We start from the raw sequence: 20,516 nt of genomic DNA, 5'->3' as shown, positions 1-20,516 counted from the left end.
TAACATTTTATCGAATTTTCCTTTGATATTGAAAATATCGAATATTACATTTGACAAACCCATTACGAAAGCGGTACTTAATTTAATTAATTTTCAAATTAGCTGTAATGTTCTTTTAGTTAGCTCTTCCCTGTCACATTTAAAAGAGGGGAAAGAGCCGGAAACGGTTTTTCTCTAATTAAAATTTCCGTAATGTGATTGTCCTTTATCAAGATAGTTTCTTGTGCATGTTTTCATTTATGTCGGTGGCAAAAAAGGATTGTAAATCTCTTCTGCTTTAATTTACCTTCACGCTCGCGCCGCGATTTCAGATTGCATGTCACACACTTTATTTTTTATATATTAATTTGTTTGCGCGCGGTTATCAAACGCAAATATCCCGTTCCGCTGTATTTCTCGAAGTTAGTGCGCGGACAAGACAAGTAGATGAAGACACCGCAAGTTTTATAAGTTTTAGTTCATGTGACGTAACATGGCGCCTCAACTTTATCCCGAGTTTTTCCTTTCATTTCATTAAAACTTGCCGCGCGCGCGCGCGCACGAGAGAGAAGCGTCGGTGCAAGTCGGTTAAGAAGCACCGCTGCGGCGACGGCGGTTATCGAAGAGTAATTATTGTTGTGTACGCTAAAAATCCGCAGAAGGCACGATAAGATGTGTAATAAAGTAACACCATTTAATTTACATTCAACTGCGCGACGCGTATCGATCTCGATTACATCACGAACGCGAGGTAATAAAGATGCGTATTAACAATTTAAATACAAAGCTGATGCAATGATAACGCACGTTGTTGCACGACTCCATATAATCGCAGTCGCGCGATTACCGCATCGTTCCCTTATTCTGTACGAATACCTCGAAATTTTTTCAAAAGTGAAGGACATATGAATTTTAGGAAATTAATGCCCGCGCTTGATAATCCCAGAGTGCAGATGGGCAATTTGCATTTATCATGCGTGGGGGCAACGTCGATTTTTCAAAATTTATCCTTCCGATGTACACGGAGACCACTCAATTAGGGATTATTCGAGGGAGAGAAAAAAAAAGGAATGTCGATTTATAACAGGCGCACACGGGAGGCAGGGGGAAGGGAGAAATCCGTCCTGTTCCGTCTCGCGATACGGCGAACGCGCGCATCATTTAATTGATTGTGCCCGGCCGTGGACGCGCGAGCGGCAATTATGATCGCGTCCTCTCTCTCTATTCCCCCCGTCCCCCCCTCCCCGGTCTCCTGACTAATTATGAGGCACGGGTACGAGCCGCTCGTACCCGTTGCCACGCGCGTCGAAATCGTTTTGCGCGGATTACAGATATTATCGGGCGGCCGCGATATTAGAGGCCGCGGAACGAGCGACACTTAATTATCGCGCGTAGCCGAGCGAGGAACGTCGTGTCGTCCTGACGACGACGCGACGCGCTGCGAGAAGCATCGATACATGATGAGATCGTCGCTCGTTCTCGTCGCCGGCAGCAGCACGGTTGAACTTTAACTGGTATTAACCTTTCCGCCGCGGCACCGTTGAGCGAGCTGCCTTTTTTTAAAAACGTGTGCGAGGCAAGCGCGATTACGGCGCATTGGCCACGTTTATTATTCCCATGTAGATTAGCGACGCCGTGATCGATCGTTTCTTAAAGCTTTCTTTACCGCCAAGTGAGTGTATGTGTGTCACCTCTCCTGTAAACGCATACACGTATTTTTATATGCGCGACGACAGGGTTAACAGGGTAAACGTTACCCACGTCCAAGTATAAATTTATGTTTGATACGCACGAGGCTGTCAGTTAGGACAGGTTATACGAAGATCGCGTCAACCCTCCTTCGGGTGGGAGGCGAGAAGACATAATGGCTTTAATGACGGCAATTAAGTCGACGAGACATTAGAAGGAAGACCTGGTGACAAAAAATCATCTGCGGTATACTAAGCGGGATGGGGGATGCCATTGAGATTATAAATAGCGAAGATTACGGAGACGGGTTTGCGCATACGCACGCGGAGGTATAATTATATCCTGAAAGTAACTAATCACACTTCTTGTTTTCCGTGTTGCAAAAGAGGATGTGCCTCGTTTAGATCTATGCCGGATGAAACCAACAAATTTCTCTACAATTCTCTCATTGTTATTGCCACACAACGTGACATAAGGTCAGTGCGACTTTCGAGTGAAGTTTCTGTCTTGAGATGTGCGAATTAAAATGTTTTGAATCGAATCATTGAAACGTAACTTTCAATTAACATCATTGTAGATTGAATTTCCACGTACAGATAATAAACAAAGATTTCTGTGTAAGAAAAATAATTTCTATCCGTAGTCACTTTAAATATGATTTTGTAAGATTGTCGATACATGTAATTCGTATCCAAAATTCTTAGAAATTTTTGAATAGTCTGGAATCACAGAGATTTGAATCAAATCCGAATCGAATACTTCGCACATCTCAATCACTTTTATCATACGCACGACTTCTGAACATAGCTCTAAATTCACGTGGTAGTCGTTTTAAATTAAAAAAAAAAAATCAATGAAGCTCGAAAGCGGAAATAAAATCAGAGGAAATCTAGGTCAAAGTTGTGTATGTAGGGAAAAGCCATATCTTTATCGCTTTCGATATCTCGCGTTTCGAGCCTGTACGGAAGCAAGCGCCATTCCGAACGACTGCGGAATCGGGCAATTACGGTCTTTGACGTTATTGAGCCTCGCGCGTATAGAACTGATGTGCAGCAATGTCAGGTTTATCTAATGAGGTGAGATTATCCTCATGGGAAGTCGCAATTAGCGGCTTAATTCCTCACCGAATACAATCGTGCGCGATCAGACCTTATCTCTGCGAAGGTGGAATTTCACTCGAGAAATGTCACACGTTTATTTTCGCGGAAGAGGATTCGAACAAAATTTTCTCCGAGTTCTCTCCCCCGGGTTTCCGCCACCTGCGTAACGAGCTCCCATTTACACCCACAAATTTCATATCGCATATTTATGCTTAGAAATGCTAGAGAAATAATTGTAATCTTTCCTTTGGTTTTTCAATTAAAAGAGAAGAATATTCGTTACGTGTAACCTAGTTGCGTAAAATCTGTATATATTTCCATGTTTAATGTCTATAGTCGCATAAATATATTGTCAAGTAATAGCGGATTTAATGAAGTATACGCATATGTATATATGATACATATATCATGATAAAACAGTAAATCATTTCCATTACATCCTCGCGCGATTCGAGCGTAACGGGCGGGATAGGGCGATGGGAGGGGGAGGGGGGGGGGGAGGAAGAGGGTTACCCCCGGATATAGTAGTAATACGTTTGCAGTCATCGGGTTGGTTTACTCATGGATGGATTCTAAAAGCTCTGTCACCCGACACTGGGGAAAGTCATTCGATGAACCATTGACGTCGGTCGGCGGTGTAGGCTGCAGCACGCAACGGTGTATAGTGCCTTCTCGCCGGCAGCGTAGATTGTTGTTGTTGTTGTCGTTTTCGGGTTCATGTGATACGTGTAATACACCCGCGCGCGCGGATTCAACGGCGGCGCAAATATTTTGTGCGAGACTAAACGTAAATATCGCGGCACGCGCGCGACGATATTTAATATCTCGGCTCTTTTCCATTATTTCCGTCTATATATTAAAATCCGGATGCGCATTTTCGAAATCGCGAGCGAAAACAGGGACGCGCCGCCGGCCGTGTGTATTGTATGCGAGCCATTTTAATTTCATACCTGCGCATTCAATATCATTTTAGCGCCGCGAGCCGCCAAACCGGAGCTAATAGGCGAAAAAATGTTTTTGTTGTCGACGCATTAATATGGGAGAGCGTGGCGTTTTATCGGCGATATCAGTTTTAAACGCTATCACTCGAGAATATTTATCCTTTTGGATATTTTTACCTCGCATCCCTCCAACGACATAGGGCAACGCGAATGGGACGAGAAAGAGGTTCATCGCGGAATATATGTCTCTTTTTTTTCTTTTAATGCGATTTTACCTGCGGAATATACCAAAAATTTCTGTGAAAGCGACAATGTCGAGCAAAATCTCGAGTCAGACGTTTGAAATATTTCAGCTTTTATTAAAAATTAGCATCTTATTTATCTTAACCGCTCTATTTTATTATCTATTGTTTTTATTTTCTAATACATACATATTCTAAAAACATCGAGGAGATTTATTATTTATTGGCGCACGGCACGGTTTTAATTTCCGACGTGTACAAACAGAATCTTTTTTTTACAATAATCATGAATATTTATTTATTATTATACATATATTTATCATTTTGTGTATCTATAGTAAAAATTTATCGTATAATATTAAATCTTTTTTCATTACCAAAACACTGCTTGTAAACAAATATTCTGTTAAAGATTTTATTGAATAATTATATTATTTTCATAAAGGGATAATAAATATATTTTTTTAATATTTATTACTAACATATGTATACGTGTGTGTCATGTTGGAAAAAATACGGACAGCTTTTAAGCTGCAGAACGGAAGCAGGGGCGAATTTGTATTTATTAATTAATCGTTGTCGATGCGCGCGTTATTTATCAACGTGCAATTTATGATCTCGTTATTTTTTACTCCGGTGGACGAATTAATATCGCATTCGCGGGTAATAAGCCGGTCGGTCCGCGTCGTAATTGGTAAAGCACCGGGTACCACAAATGATTTCAACCTGTTTAATCATACGATGTCTTGCCTTGAGTGCGTCTTGTGCCTGCCGATCGTGTGCGTGACGCACGACGATGACGATGGAAAAGAAGACATATATCCACCGCAAATTTAATACGGCTGGCATTACAGGAAGGAAAGAAAAAGGCACAGAAACGGACTCACGGCCAACTCGGGTAATAACATCAAGTCGGGGCCTAAATATCATAATTATCCGAGAGAGAGAAAGAGAGAGAAAGAGAGAATCATCGTTGGTTGTTGCTGCTTCTCCACGCACGTTTATCCGCGGTGGTGGAGGGAGAGCGAACGGGGCTTTAAACCGTTTCTACCGTGCAATTACAGTCCGCGCAATAGTCCGCCATTATCTAGAGACGAGAGTCTATCAATATTGCACGTCTCGCGTCTGGATGAAAGGAAAAAAAAAGTTTCCCGCGCCGGCACGTGCGAGCGCGCGTTTTCTTGCCTCGCACTTTGTTGTCTTCGGCGAACTGTGCTTCTGATCGTAATATGAGCTTTATATATACCTGAAAACCGCTAGACACCAGTCACTTGATGACGCGCAAAAATTCTGCGACGAAGAATTCGTGCTCTCGCTCTCTCTCTCTCTCTCTCTCTCTCTGTCTTTCTTTCCATACCTCTCTTCTTCTCTCCATATGTATTTTTAAAGAATTTACGTCAAGGCTACGCTTCTCAAGGTCGAGTCTCTTTTTTTTCGCGAGCAGTACATTATGGCATAGAATAGTATAGTCGCATAAAGTGCATTAAAGTAATTTGCGGTACGCGGAATGGAAATAATGACGAATTTCAAAATTAATGCCGATGATGCGGACCGTTCAGTCATTGTCATTTGTCTTGTCTGCAGAGCGAAACGTGACGTTCGACAAGATCTGTTTCAACGCAGTGATTCATACGAGCGGTTACGCTCGTCTCTGAAAGGCGTATCTGCAAATTAACTCGTTTATCAGCCGTTATCTATTTGTGTCAAAGGAGAACCTTCGAATGCATCGCGCATGGCGCGTACGCGCCGATAAGTTTCCGCGTACAAGGTGAACCGAAGTGAGGAATTAACGAATGCGAAATTAAATCGGCGCGAAGTATATCACATACAGGCTGAATCGAAGTTTCGGGAGACGATCATTCTTATGCGAGGCAGGCGCCTGCGTTCGATGACGATTTATTTCTCCATTTGTCTCTCCGTTAAATAAAGTATCTCGACGTGACGATTATATTAAATGTTACATCAAATTCGGACTGACGCGGAAAGCAATTTTACAAATATTTCTATGCGATAATTATAAGGCTATTTGCGCTTTTTCGTTTTTTGTTTTTGTTTTTTTATCAGAGTGTCTTATACAAGTCAGCGTAAAAGCGTGTAATAGTTACAGCATCGCGATATAACGTGCATGTATGTTTAACATATTACATAAATTATCACGTATTCACGCAACTGGATTTATTGCGTTTCGCATCAAAGGACACTCTGGGGAATTGAAACTTTAATTACACAAGCTGACGTGTAATATAATTTCTGCGTGCTGCTTGGCGATCAACCGGCAGACAAACGTGTCTTACGACGACTGCGAAAGACAATTGCAATGTGACAGAAAAAAAGTGAGTGACGGCGAAATAGTTACGTAAAATCTTGCAGCTCTGGTAGTCTTTACGATTCGATAAAACGACCGAAGCGGACTAAGTTAGATTTATTTCCTTCCGTGAGTTGTCAGAATCATTCGTTGCACTTCCATAACAAACATTTATCCGTTGACGGCCTCGTTAAAAAAAAAAGAAGAGGCAAGAGAGGAGCTCTCTCTTTTCTTTTTTCGCCATCGTAAGGACGAGGGTTCCTGATTTATAAATTACACTCAATTATGTTGCTATATTTCTCGCGGGGAAAGAACCCTTCGACAACACACAAACTGTAGTTCTCTCTCTCTCTCTCTCTCTCTCTCTCTCTCTCTCTCTCTCTCTCTCTCTCTCTCTCTCTCTCTCTCTCTCTCTTACGTTACTTTCAAACGAGACATATCGGAAACATGACATGAAATATAATTTACAACCAATATTGTTTTCCAACGTGATCTTTTTCATATCTGCTAAAATAGTTTCGTGTTTGTTTCGATCGATATTACATTCACGAAGAGAGAGAGTCTGAGACTCACTCATATTTTCTGCTTTATTTGTTTTTTTAACTATTCCGAAAGTACTTAAAAAATTGTAAACCGTATAAATATCATTTTCCGCGTGAAAGATGATGAGAAAAGAAACGCTGTAAACCTCTAATTGAGATCAAATGTCAATTTTTAAGCAACAAACAAGATTCAGTAAGTTTCTGACGATTAAAGTTAATAAAAATAGTAAAAATCTATGAAAACTGGATCAGTGTAAATTTTATTAATACGATCGATTATTCTGCAAAAGGAATTGAGTAATACATTAACAGCTTCCTCTGCAGCAGGATTTATTTCCGCGGAATCTTCTATCGCACAAGAAATTATGCTGCTAAAATGCGCTGCTAATCCTCATAATTTTAGTACGTGCGTTTTCGTCTCTCTCGCGAAAAAAAGTTGCGACTAACTGAAAAAAAGCAAGAAAAAGTGATATCAGCGGAAATGTTATGCAAGGATATACCGCGCGTAAGTGCACAGTTTTAAAAATGGTAAATTTTCGCGCAGTAGCCCGCTGAATGATTCATCTCGGGGTACATTATTACTTAAGGAAACTTATATTAGACAATTACATTTTCATACTATCTCGCAGTGTCGTACTTTAATGCACTTAAGCATAATTGTTTACAGAAAAATATTCCCTTGGTGTACACTGAAACAGTCCTTCAAATATTAGTTTGTTCACGATTTTATAAGTCTTTAAAAATATTTGCGCATTTGATATTACACTGATAGAAAAATATGCGATATTTGCGACTATAATTGCAGAGTAAAATAATTATAACATACTTCGAAAGCTTTTATTAAAATTTTTGATATATCATAAATTTAAAAAATTTAATAAAGCCTTGAAGTTTTCCGTGTAATAGAATTAAAATTTTATACAATGTTCTTTATATTAATGGGATAGCAGTTTAGAACAGTTTTTGTACAATAATTAGCGACTTTTAAATGATCAAGATATCCTACACTGAGAAAAAAAATTGTTAATTTGACTAAATTTTTCAATTTAATTAAATTTGTTTAATTCGAATATTTATGTACTTTAGTCAAATATATAAAGATTGGATATAAAATTCAAATATTTTATGTATTCAAGTCAAATGAGTAAATACTTGAACTAAAGAAATTTGAGTTCAAAAATTTAGTCAAATGAGTAATTTTTTCTCAGTGTATATAAAGTTCATAATTATACATATGCATATCTGTCATTTTTTAACAATAACTTTACTTAAATTTGTATCTGGTTTAGGAATTAATTATTTATGCATATGCGTTACGTTCATTGGGCTGATGAATCAATTATTAATATAGGGAAATGTAACTGTTATATGCGCAAATGATTTATTTTTCTATATATTTAAGACATAAATTTAAGCAGATGAATAATTATTTCACTTGAGAAAATTATTAAGTTTAATATTTATTTCAAGAACTAAGATTTCTTATTTTTGCTTTGATTAGAAAGTATTTATACGTAGAATCTGATTTGTTAACACTTTTTATCTAACTTCTCGTATCTCAAGAAGAATAGAATTGTGCTAAAACACTTAACAAATTCTTAGGTAAACTAGGTAAACAAAATGAAATTATCTTTAATTATACGTTGATTTTATCACGTTATATTGAAGTGTCACGATTCTGGATTTATCGCGCGATATGTCATACTTTTAATAAACACTAATTCACACGCGCGCAAATATTTTCTTTATTAAGGCTCGAAAGTGCATACATTCCGGTTTTTTTTTTTTTTTCGGATAAACATTAGATGCAGCATGAGATCGCAAATATTTACCGTGTTGAAACGCAAGAAACGGAATATTCGGTTCACTTTCTAACGCGCCAAATATCACGTGATACGCCGTGAAGTAGTGTATGTACGTACTCGCACCGTCGCGACTTCGCCGCGACTATCGGGAAGCGCGGCGACGCTGTTGTTGTGTTTACGTCGTCACCTTTGTGTCGTCCACGCGCGACGAGGCTCAAATGCGTAGGCGGCGGGGGAGGCACGTGTCTCTCTTTCTCTCTCTCTCTCTCTCTCTCTTTCACTCCGTGTGTATGCGTCGCAGCGTTATTATCTCTCGAAACGCGCGACCACGCACTTTAGGCCTGTTCTTTTCAGCCGAACACTTGTCGCGGGTGCATCCCTCCCTCTTTTCCATTTCCGTTAGGGAGAAAAAGAGAGAACGGACGAACCGTAAGGTTCTAGGAGGAAAAGCGAACAATTTTCTTTTGTCGCAATGTCTCGCGGGCCGCTATTCCGTACACGGTTATCGATAGTTGTCGCGATTCGATAACTGTCGTTGCGCATATATTTTCATATATCAAAATACGTACGCATGGCAACACGTGCGTACCTTCGCGCCCCTTCGGCTCTCCTCGCGACGAAACGCAGGCGTGCGAGTGGACGAGCACCACACTTTCTTCCTCGCGAAGGGCAGTCGTCAACACGCGCGATCGATCGCGAGATTATTTAGCAAAACGTTGAATTTGTATATATATAAATATTCCGACTGATATGGCGACAACGCGCACGTGTGGTGTTTGGGCGCCTCTCTTCCCCTGCTGTTTTCAAGGCCACTTTGTTTACGTTCGCGACGCGACGCGACGCGATTCGCGCTCGTTCGTCCGCCGGCTGGCCGGCCGGTCGATCCCACCCCTTGCCGCGCGTTATTCTCCTTCGATCGTCGCCCTGGCTGGTTTTCAGCGGGAAAGCCACTTTTGTCTCGCGCGCGATTCATGTGCTCGAGGTATACGCCCGGAAGGCGTAGAGATCGCGCGAGGAGTCGCGAGAGAGGCAACGAAACAAATAATGCGAACCGGCGTCGGCAATCGTCTACCGCATTTCGTTGTAAAGTTTTTACGAAATGTAGCCTAATAATACCCAGGGAGAAATAGTACATCGAAATCATCATTTCGATGTCGATTGATGTCGAATTCATTACCGTTTCTCGCTGGGTAGCGATACACGTTCGCGCGATTCGACCGACGAATTCGGCCGTGAATTGATTTCGCGCGTCGCGACATCCGTCAAACGGGACGCGAAGGACAATGCGCGAGGTCTCTTCAAGATTTATCTGTCGTACGCGCGGCTACCGATTCTCGAGAGTTTCCGAGACACGGCAGGGCACGTTCCGTCGCGTCGGCCATTGGGGTTAGGCGGAGCTCGACTCGCGCGAGCGATACCGGGAGTGTTGTATAAACAGCGTTGCGCGCCTATAATTAGCCGTACTCTCGCGAGTGAGTGATATATGAGTGCCCGAAAGGAGGAAACTCCGAGAGGAGGAGAGAGGAGGAGGAGGCGTCAGGCGGAACGATCCCGGGGTGAGTAACTCTTTTGTCGTTTGATGACGTTTTGTCGTCCCGAATCGATCGTCCGCGATGATTTTGCGCTAGCGCGCGCGCGCGACAATTGTCCCGCGATTAGTGGCCGATTGTTTTGCGCGTCGCTGTAACTCGGGGAACGCGTTTTACATTACGGATCGACACATGGCAGCCCGACTCCGTCGCCACCGCCGTCGCCGCCAACGTTGCGTCGGAGCGCGACGATCTGTGAAATCTCAATGGTTCTGAAATACGACCTAATAAATCTGTGAAAGAAAGATTGCGACGTGTTTATTGAAGGTAGAGAGTAGAATATTAAAGGTAAATATGAAAGTTTTCATAGATTCGCCGCGTTAATGTGGGCGGACTAACAACAAGACGGGCAAGTGTGTAAATAAATATGAGTGTTTAATATACGTGTGTCGTGCTGTTTATTTAAACACACTCGCAGGCATAAAATAATATTTTACAGGTAAAGAGAGAGTAAGCTTGATTAAAAAATGTTAGATAATAGAATGATTTTCCTAATGAGGACCTTATCACCCCTTTTCATTTTTTTTGTCAAGCCTCTAGGTACGAATAAATTAATAAAATGATTTTGGCAACTTTTTTTCAACTATAAAAATAAATTACAATTGACCAAGTTTCTGAAATAATTGCTCGGATAATAAAATTACGGACTGAAAATTTTTTTTAACATAAAGCGTTTATTTTAATTTCTTCATGACGTTCGTATGTTTTAAACCATGAAGATTGCTACAGTAAGAAGATTATGTACATGTATTTATAATAAAAATAAATATGTGTAATAATCATGTATTATATTATGGAAAGATACTATTAATATTTAAATGCGTTGCTCTTCCTTTCTTAAATATCTGTTGAATAAAATATAAAGTTTTTTTTTTATCTTTGAGAATTAAATATTATGCAAAAATATAATGTGAGAAAGATATACATACATACAATGTAACATTTATAGATTTTTTAAAAAAATTACACGTATATCTATAAGAAAAAATAAAATGAATAAAATATGCTATGGTTACATATAACTAATTTATATAATGCAATTTTTAATCATTTTTATTTATAGCGAATCTGGTTTATCTCAATTTTTCATGGTCCATCCATATTTATTATATATTATCTTTATTATTTAGTATGTATTACTAATTTATGACTTTATATCATCTGAATAATAAAATGATGCTTTACAAATGCTCGGATGTTATCTTGGAGCGGTAACGTGATGAGTACTGATTTTTACATGCGATAAAATATAAGGAATTTATTATGCGCGATTGTTTGGCATTAATTTATTCGCGTTTGAATTGCCGTGAGCTTATCAGCGCCCGCGAGAAAGGAGCACTTCGAGAAAACGATTGAATGTAGGTTACCGTCTTCGATAATCAATACCTGATAATCAATAATGGATGACAGATCGGTACGCGCGTGTACGCGTAATTGCGTGAACACACGCGAACTCTGTGGGATATCGTTGGCCGGCCTTGATAGCTCGTAAATCGAAAACTATTGCGTTCTCGACATTCAGGATTTCATTTTTATCTCTATCGTTAAAAGAGTTTTAACGTACACAATAAGCTACTAAAATAGGGACGATTTCGAAACGTCCCGTGTACTTGGCCAGTTTTTTCCCCGTCCCTGTAGTTATACGTATATGGTAGACACGAAAATCCAGAAGCGAATGCTCCCCGAGTGCTTTTTTTCGCCTAGCTGCTAGATACGCTGGGAATATGTATACCTATATATTCTATTCGTGATATTCGCCGAATCTTGCGCGGGATACTTTCGCATCGTACGATTTCATCATGCCGCCTTCCTAGCGTGAGGGTTTCTCAAGCGTTCTCTGAAGTAGAGCGACGGGGGATGGTTAGGACCGAAAGATTTCCGCGGAACTTCACGCAACTTATATTCCAGTGTGCATCATCGCCGGAGCGACGTTACGTACGCACGTCACTCAGAAATTCCGAGGGAAAGCAGCTTGTTCGAACATGTTCGGGAAACGATGGCGTAACGCGAGAGGACGATGTACTCCTTCTTCTTTCTTTTTTTTTTGTCTCTCGCGAGATACGCAGTCCTCGACGAACGACACGATACGAGAGAAGACGTTCAATTTGGAATATCGCGAAGATTAGACCGGCCTTGTCCTGTTGCTCCCGGGGAAAAAAAATCCGCGTGGGTCGTGCTAAACGGACGAAACGGAACGAATGGGCGACGGCGCCTCGAAGGACATTCCATTTCGGTAGTCGTAATTTGTCAAATTTGCTTCTCGGACTGTTCCCGCGGCCGAGCATGGCGGTTCCTAAGGTCGCGTAAGTTGAAGGGAGATAAAAGATACCGCCGCAGCCTCGACGTACAGTCGAGCCGGCAACTACTACCATGGCGTGCAGTCGTGGAATTTTATGGCTGCAGAGATCGGCCTACCTTATATAAGATATGACGTGCGGCGTACACAAAGCCCCGCGTTCAAAACTGTCTGTCGATTAAATAATATGAAATTGCAAACGGATATAAATTGACTGACGAAATTACGTGGAAATTGTATCACTTTTTTATTCGATGCTATCAGATTCTCCTTTTCGAGCCATTAAAGAAATTTATTTAGAGGTATTTGATAAATCGAACTGCGATATTAAATCCATCGGGCGGGCAGTGTCGTCCGCATTATTCATTAGTCGATTACGATCGATAATCGGCGATTCAATATTCGCGGTCAAATCGAATAACGCATCGACGCAGGAAATTGACGGCGGCGATGAATATCGAGATTAATGCAAAAGTCATTACAGACACACCGTGTTCGCACGTTCGTAACTTACACGATACGAATGCGCCGGCGAAATCTTGTGATCTAAATTAATTATTAAAAAAGTGGGATCTCGAATTTTCCGAGATTTGCGCGACTCTGCGCGTAAGGAAGAAAATCGTCACTTTTAATCGAGAGACGCGAATGGTAATCTTGATTTTTGCATCCGCAAAATGCAAAGTGCCATCCGAATCGCACGTTCGGGGGGATGCAGCAGAGGAACTCTCTCTTATTTTTCCGCGTAACAGAATCTGAAACACGTGGACGGCGCGGTGCTTTTGCAATTTAAAAATCGTGCCACCTTAGTTACTCGTTCGCTCGTGAACTCGCTCCCGAACACGCTCTCGCTGCGAATAATTTCGCCTCGCGGCCCACCTATCCCGGCAACAATGGCGACTCCGAAAATTCTCCAGAGCTGCTCGAAAACGTTATATGTATACGTGCGATACCGCGGGAGAGTGAGAGAGCGAGAGAGAGAGAGAGAGAAAGAGAGAGAGCCGGTACAGTCGCCAACAACGCGTCGCTGCGGAATTTCAGCGCTTGGAGATGAGAACGCGTCGTTCCTCGAACGACGTTGCATCGTCGGGGCGCCGCACCTCGTTGCGAAAAGTGCATTTCGCGTGTGCTCGCCACGCTCGGCGAACGCGTCCGACCGAACGGCGCGCGCGTTTCCTCCGCTTCCGACGCGCTAATTCGAAAATACTCGGAATAATTTTCAGCCGGAGCTATACCTGCCCCATGTGCTTTTTATGTGGCGCTCGGACCTATGTACCGCGCGGGCCCCGGTGTACATACGTACCGTACATATGTACGTGCCGTACATAGGCAGACGAGCGTTCGCGCGCGTACATGCCGCGGAGGTAAATATACAACGTATATAAGGGTAGCGTGTAGGAGATGGTTGGTACATAGAAGTACTTGCTGGAAACGACTAGGGCTATTGGCGGGGGTGGAGAGTGAAGGGAGACGAGGGCAAGAGGAATGAAGAGAGAGCACGCCTCTCTCTCTCTCTCTCTCTATCTCTCTCTTTCTCGCTCTCTCTTGCTCTTTCCAACACTCTCACGTAGCGAAGGCTTCGAGCGAACGTTTCGAGACCTTTCCATGCATCCGCACTGTGAATCGCTCGTCTCGAAAGTCCTTTTGCACGCTCGAACCGCGAGGAGAATCTGCCGATCGATCAATACAGTAATAACTTGTATTAAATTTCAAGCCGGTGAGTGCTTGCAAGACCGGATGCTGATTGCTAAATTCAGAGAGAAACAGCAGTCATCTTGTGACTATAATAATCAGGACCCGCACTGTAGACGCATTGTACGAAACCCTGTGCGAGAAAAGTTAACTTTTTCCCTCTAAGAAAGATGTATTTCAATCGATACAGTTAAGGGCTGCACTTTTTCAAGTGTTTTTTTTTTCACGATCTATGTGTATTATAACTGTGCAGTCAAGTCGGAAACGCGCCGATACGATGGTTTACGGCGAAAAAAAAGTTTGTAGAGGCGGGGGAGGGAGGAGGATTTTGGGCGTTAAAGAGGAGAGCCGTTCGCGTTGCACGCGCGCGGACTACCGCGCGCGTCCGAACCGAGCGGAGCGCGCGCGGGCTGGATCGATGGTGCCGTGGGCTGGGGGCTGCGAATTTTGCGCCGTTTCGAAATTCCGCGCGAATGAAGATGATCTGGGATCAGAGAAATAGCACACCAGTAATACAACACTTTTCGCCGAAACTCCTCGGATTGAGTTACCAGCGGCAACGCGCGCTGCGTTGCTGCTGCGCGCCCGCGTTTCTGCGTGTGCGTGCGCGCGCGTGAGCAGGATTCAGCGTTCGGGGTTTCCTCGTGAAATCGGAGCTCCTGGTGGTGCTTTTTACCCCGGCGCGGCGTAGGAACGGAATATGTTTGAAAACAAAGTCCCGCCTATGCCGGGGAAACTTGATTTCTGACGGGCTTTCGGCCCGGCGAGATTCTACTTTCGCGACTACCCTTCCTTCCCCTCCCTTTTTTTATTCCTCTGTGGAAACGCGCGCGTACGGATTTTCGCGTAGAGGAACGTCGGTTTACGGCCGTTCGCTTTTTAGTTTGGCTTAGGCTCGTACGAGTTCGAGTTTCCCGGGGGCGCGAGTCATTTCAATTCGCGCAAAGAGGCGTTTAGGATAATAAGTCGGTCGTTGGGAGCGCAGGTTCGCGACTTTTTCTGAGCTGGAATTTTATCGGATCTTTCGTAAAGAGTCTCGTTACAATCAAGCAAAGTACCGCTACTAAAAGTAATGAGGACGATATAAGGTTAAACGAGGTAATAGACACCCTTAGCTTTTTTTGTTCCTTGTCACATAACGCCGTTCGGCAAGAAAGGGAGAGAGAGAGAGAGAGAGATATCGTTGTAATAATAATCAAGGATAGTCGACATTTTCTGGCGGGTCGTTTTGTTACTTTTCCGACTCGACAGCCGCACATTCTCCAGCGGCCAGTATCGGAATTCACCGGCGCGCGTTTATTTATCGCAACATTAGTCGTCGAAAGAGACAGTCGCGTTTTTCAATGCGACGCGCGTGCAGGAAAGAGAGAGAGAGAGAGAGAGAGAGAGAGAGAGAAAGACCATCTCTTTCTCCCCCTCTCCCTCTCACTCCTCCTGTCATCGTCAATCGTTATCCGGGATTCTTTCGCGGACAATATCGTCGCGAGTTGACGTGAACGATTAAAATCGCGACGCAAATATAAATCCGCGCGCGTCAATGCGAGCGATTCTCTCTCTCTTTCTCTTGAATCACGTCAACGCGCCCGAGATAGTCCGACTCTCGTTAACGACTGCACGATTTCAATAAAGGTACTTGCCAGGCTCGTCAATCGTAACAACGATATTACTACAAAATGCCGTTACACGCTTTCGCGCCTGCCCTGCCGCCCTGTCATAAGTGCATTACGCGAGAGCAGCGTTATCCGCGGAAACGACGAAGGACAGTGCACAATCTAATTCACGTCGATCTTAATCCTTGCTAGAGGAGTCTACTAGCGTGCACGTAAAAAGATTAAACCCGCGACTTGACGAAAGCGGATAAGAAGAAAACTCAAATTTCATTTTGCGCTTCTTTCTCGCGCGCTTATCTCACGAAATCTGAGCTATTTTTTTTAGATTCTGTGTCACAGAGGAGTTTTCTAGACCGCAAGTGTTTTTAACATCATTTGGAGAGAAACTGTGTTACATGAGATAATCGGCAGAATTGATGATTGCAGTTTTACATTTTATATTAGAATCGTGTGTTTTTTTCGCAGATTTTTTTCACTAAATTCGCGTTCGGAGTTTTATTTTTCATTGAGTATTCTCTTAAACGTCATCTTCAGACTTTGTGGAAATTTTCCTTCTTCTATTAATTACTCGAGATGAATCATATCATTTATTGTGTTATTTTACAATTTTTTTTCTGCAATTTTTTATATACAAACGACGTCTGTCTCACGTTTTGACTTTTTTTTCGCTCAACTTAAAGTATTCTCAATTAAATTACTTTCATACATCGATCTGTTCTTGGTACATGTCAATCGAGTTGGCATATGTCAGCGGGGGTCAATATGCAACGCCGACCTTCGAGTCAATCGTATCCTCGGTCGCGTGAATATTTCACGCGCCAGCATCCGTAAACTTTCCCTCGGCGAAGGGGAAAGACGCGGAAGGGATCGGCAACAAACGTTTTTCCCGATTCCCGATCGGCGATGCCGAGGAAACCGGCCGATCGTGGCGGCAACGGCGGTGTACGCGTTTCGCGTGGGGTTCGTAGCTACCCCTAAGCCGGGCTGTGGCTGGTGCTGGTGCTGCTGCTCGTTGCTAGGGGAAACCTCCAGAAAACTCTACACACATACATACACACGCCCGCGCGCACGCACGTACAACGTAGCTTACACACACATACAATGGCGCGTGCAAGCGAGCCAACCCATCGACGTGTACGCGCACACGCACACACAAATTCCCACCCACACCGATGTCCCGGCCACCTACGCGAGCGCGCGCGCACAGACATGCACACCACATCTCGCACACATACGCGCGCTCACACAGGCACGTGCACACGAACGAAGGGGGCAACGAGAGAAGCTCACGCACGTACTCTCACGCACACCCTGACGCGCCGTGGAAAATGTCGATAACGAAAAACCACCACTGGTCTCTCTCTCTCTCTCTCTCTCTCTCTCTCTCTCTCTCTCTCTCTCTCTCTCTCTCTCTTTCTGTCACTCCCCCGTTCTCCTCTCGCCCTCTGTCTCTCCACGGATTTCTCCCCGCTTGCCCCTATGTATGCGCATCTCCTCGTTCCTCTTTCTCTTCATTGCGGCCAGCACCCGGCCAAGGTATTTCATTGTTGCACCAAAAGTCTCGAAGGACAAAAAAAAACAAAAAGAGGAAAAAATAGGTACGGAGGGACCTTAGAGATCCCGGTATTAAGTTAGGTGAGGTCAGGCAAACCGCGGCGACTATCCCCGTTCGCGCGATCCGCCCTTCGCTCAGAGTCCTGGGATTATCGAAAATCCTTTCTCGCCCCGGTTGTCGCGCCCGCCTGCTGCCCGCTCGCGAGAAGACTCGTTTCACGGACGATTTCGTCCTCCGCCTACGCGAGAGGTTTTTCCCCACGTCGATCTCAGGATACGAGTATGTATGTATGTATGTACGTGTGTGTGTGTGTGTACGTGTATTGCGGACGGGGCGATCGTATGGCGGTAAAGGCGTCTCCTTCGGGGACGATCCGGTCAGAAAACCGCACACCAGCACCTTTCAGTCCCGAGAGCGAGAAACGAGCGTGATTCGAGAGCCAAGCTGCGCGCTCGTTAATGGACGCGAGAGTGGGCGTCGGGGTTCATTCAGGACGCGAGTACAATAGAAAAGTCGCGACAATATTGCGCATCTGTTGGAAGATATAAGCCTGTGTGTAGCGCGTGTAACGCGTATAGGACGCCTCTCACAATTAGAGCCATATGAAATTCGCTCCAAGTCTTTTGATCAATTTCATTCCGAGTGTTTTTTTTTTTTTTTTTTTTTTTTTTAGGCAAACTACAAGAGAGACGTCAATCTGTACGTTGCAATTTTAAATCAACATTATATGTATATATTAATGGCGCAATATACTTTTAGATATGAACCATTTTATATTAGAGCCAACATAAATTAGATATATTCTTAGTGTTATTAGACATTGAGAAATATGTAATATCCCTCCGTATGTAAGGACAAGAAATAATTGTGCGACTAGTGTTATGAGGGCGACTTCATCACATTAAATGAGCATAATTATGCGACGTGATTCTTTTGCTCCGCAAGAAGAAACATTCAAGTTCTATCGCAATTCCCTACGCGTCGTCAGAAACCTCTTCAAGTGGCCGTACCACAGACATCATAATTCCGCGGAGAAATAATATCGGGATATATAGCTTTGACTATCGTTTAACTCGATTTTCCACGAAAAACCGTGCACAAAAGGTTGGCCTTTGACAAAGGGAGCAGGAAAAGGGCACCAGAAACTCGAGCCCCACGTCTCTCACGAGTGTGTGCCTGGTAGAGGTACTTGTCTCTGTATGTAAATCTGTGCCATAGAAAGAGAAAAAGAGAACGGTAGAAATTAGAGGGGAAGGGGGAGGAGGAGGAGGAGAAGGAGAGGGAGGAGAGTGACCGAGAGAGGTAAAAAAAAATGAAGTAAGGGGTCGCTCCGAGAAGTGGCTGGCACGGCCTTACGTGGCAACGACGTAATGACCCTCGTAAAAAAGAAGCCCTGCGTGCGCAATAAAAATTTACGAGGCAAATAATAACCCCGCGCGTCCACGCTGCGCGCTCGGTCGTCCTTCGAACGTTTTCGAAGTCGGAAGCGCTTCTCGGCGGCGGCGGCGGCGACGACGACGACGACGACAACGGCAACATCGACAATGGGGAACTTTTGCGTAATGTTAACGTGGCGCCGATGGCTCTCCTGCGGCGACGTTTACGTGATTTACATAAAAGAGTCATCGCTACGCGAGCAGTCGGCCGTGAGGGGAAACCGACTGAAACTCCTTTACGCCGGAGATCCACCGATGCCGGCGATCCTCTCTTTGGACCGTTCGCAAATGTATTTCACATATATAGAATAGATACGGAGTAGATATTAGGATGTTGAAACGACGATAAGGTTCGTAGAAATATAATTTTTTTTATCGAAAATTTAATTAAAGGGAACATAATCGCAGATTAAAGCGCGTTATAGGAATGGATGTGACATAATTGATTTGAAGTTATTATCGTGAAAATCATTTGCGGTTTTTGCGGTCTAAAATTCCAACACCGAAACTAACGGAAGTCTCAATTAAGGGACGGTAATTTTTAACCCGAGTCCACATCACTATCTCCTGAAACGAGAAATTATTGCAATCGTATTACGCCGTGCGGAGTATAATAAAGATAAGATTTACTTTTGAAATGATAGATCTATCTCCACTCTCCCCTACCCCTCTGTTTCTCTATCTATCTGTCTATCTCTATCTCTATTTCTCCCTCGTAAGCTGGGGAAAGGGGTTTCGTGTTTTAAATCGCGACGTCGTCGGGGCCGGTGCGCTGCACGTGAATTTGAAAAATGGATTCGGGAATGCGGGTGCGCTCGGGAAGCTCGCGCGCGATCAGGCTCTGGGGGAATTTAATTTATGTCAATATTAATTCTCGCTCGCTGGCAGAATTTTGTGTTATTCGACGAAACGAGTTTCTTGGGGGGCGCGTGCTTCAAGTATAGAGCACGCCGCCGTCGCCGCCACCGCCGCCGCCGCCGCCGACGCGCTGGTCCGCCAGTATATGTAACACAAACTATTAGACCGGTATGCTTCGGCACGTACCGCGGCATACCGAAGAATTCTTTCACCGTGTTCCGGGGAGGTATGTACCAAAGTATACCGAACTAATAGCGCGCGGTATGTACCGAAGTAATGCCTTTCGCGCTCACAATGTGCATCCTCCACCGGCTTCCCTTACGCTCTCGCCAACTGTGTTACGTTAATTTACGACGTCGCCCTCCCGCTATTTTTCTTCGGGGCCCACCTAAAAGCAGCCGAATAATTATTTTCGCGGGCGAGCATTTACTTCCGCCCTCGCCCAGAGATATATGAAGGTTTTCGCTTGCGTGTATCGATTGATAATGACAAAGTTGGTCTCCCGACCTGCCGCAAACAATAAACGAAATTATGGCGGGAATGTTAATGATAAATTCATGCAAGATTAAACGCGGAAGCAAATATTAATTATCCGTACTAGCGGCGGGGGATTAGCGATATTTTCGATCTTCCGAATGACACACATTCCGCTCTGTTGAGGAAAGGAAAGAAAATGTCATTAGTCTTAATCTTGTCATTACAATAAGTTACCATGCTGCCAAGGTTCAAATCTAACGAATTGATGAAAATTATTGTCTCTTTGTTTTTCGATGTTAACTCTGTCGAGTCGGTTTTGCTATTTTTAAACGGCTTGTCTGTGAAAACTTAACAGTCAGCCGCGATAGCTGTTAGAGCTGCTCGCGAGAAAGGCGCCTTTATC

General features: G+C 43.6%; 2 protein-coding genes across 2 annotated transcripts in view; one reads left to right on the top strand and one right to left on the bottom strand.

Annotated features, from left to right (window-relative positions):
- Positions 1-20,516, top strand: part of LOC105830581 — a 128,711-nt gene that overhangs the window by 41,641 nt on the left and 66,554 nt on the right. The gene's annotated exons all lie outside the window — the stretch shown is intronic.
- The window catches only part of LOC105833412 (atrophin-1), a 117,717-nt gene that overhangs the window by 51,073 nt on the left and 46,128 nt on the right, over positions 1-20,516 (bottom strand). The window lies entirely within an intron of this gene.

Source organism: Monomorium pharaonis, chromosome 10 (assembly GCF_013373865.1).
Source record: "Monomorium pharaonis isolate MP-MQ-018 chromosome 10, ASM1337386v2, whole genome shotgun sequence".
In the NCBI taxonomy this organism is placed as follows: Eukaryota; Metazoa; Arthropoda; class Insecta; order Hymenoptera; family Formicidae; genus Monomorium; species Monomorium pharaonis.
Note: the sequence above shows the minus strand (reverse complement) of the source record. Positions and strands in the feature narration are given on the sequence as shown.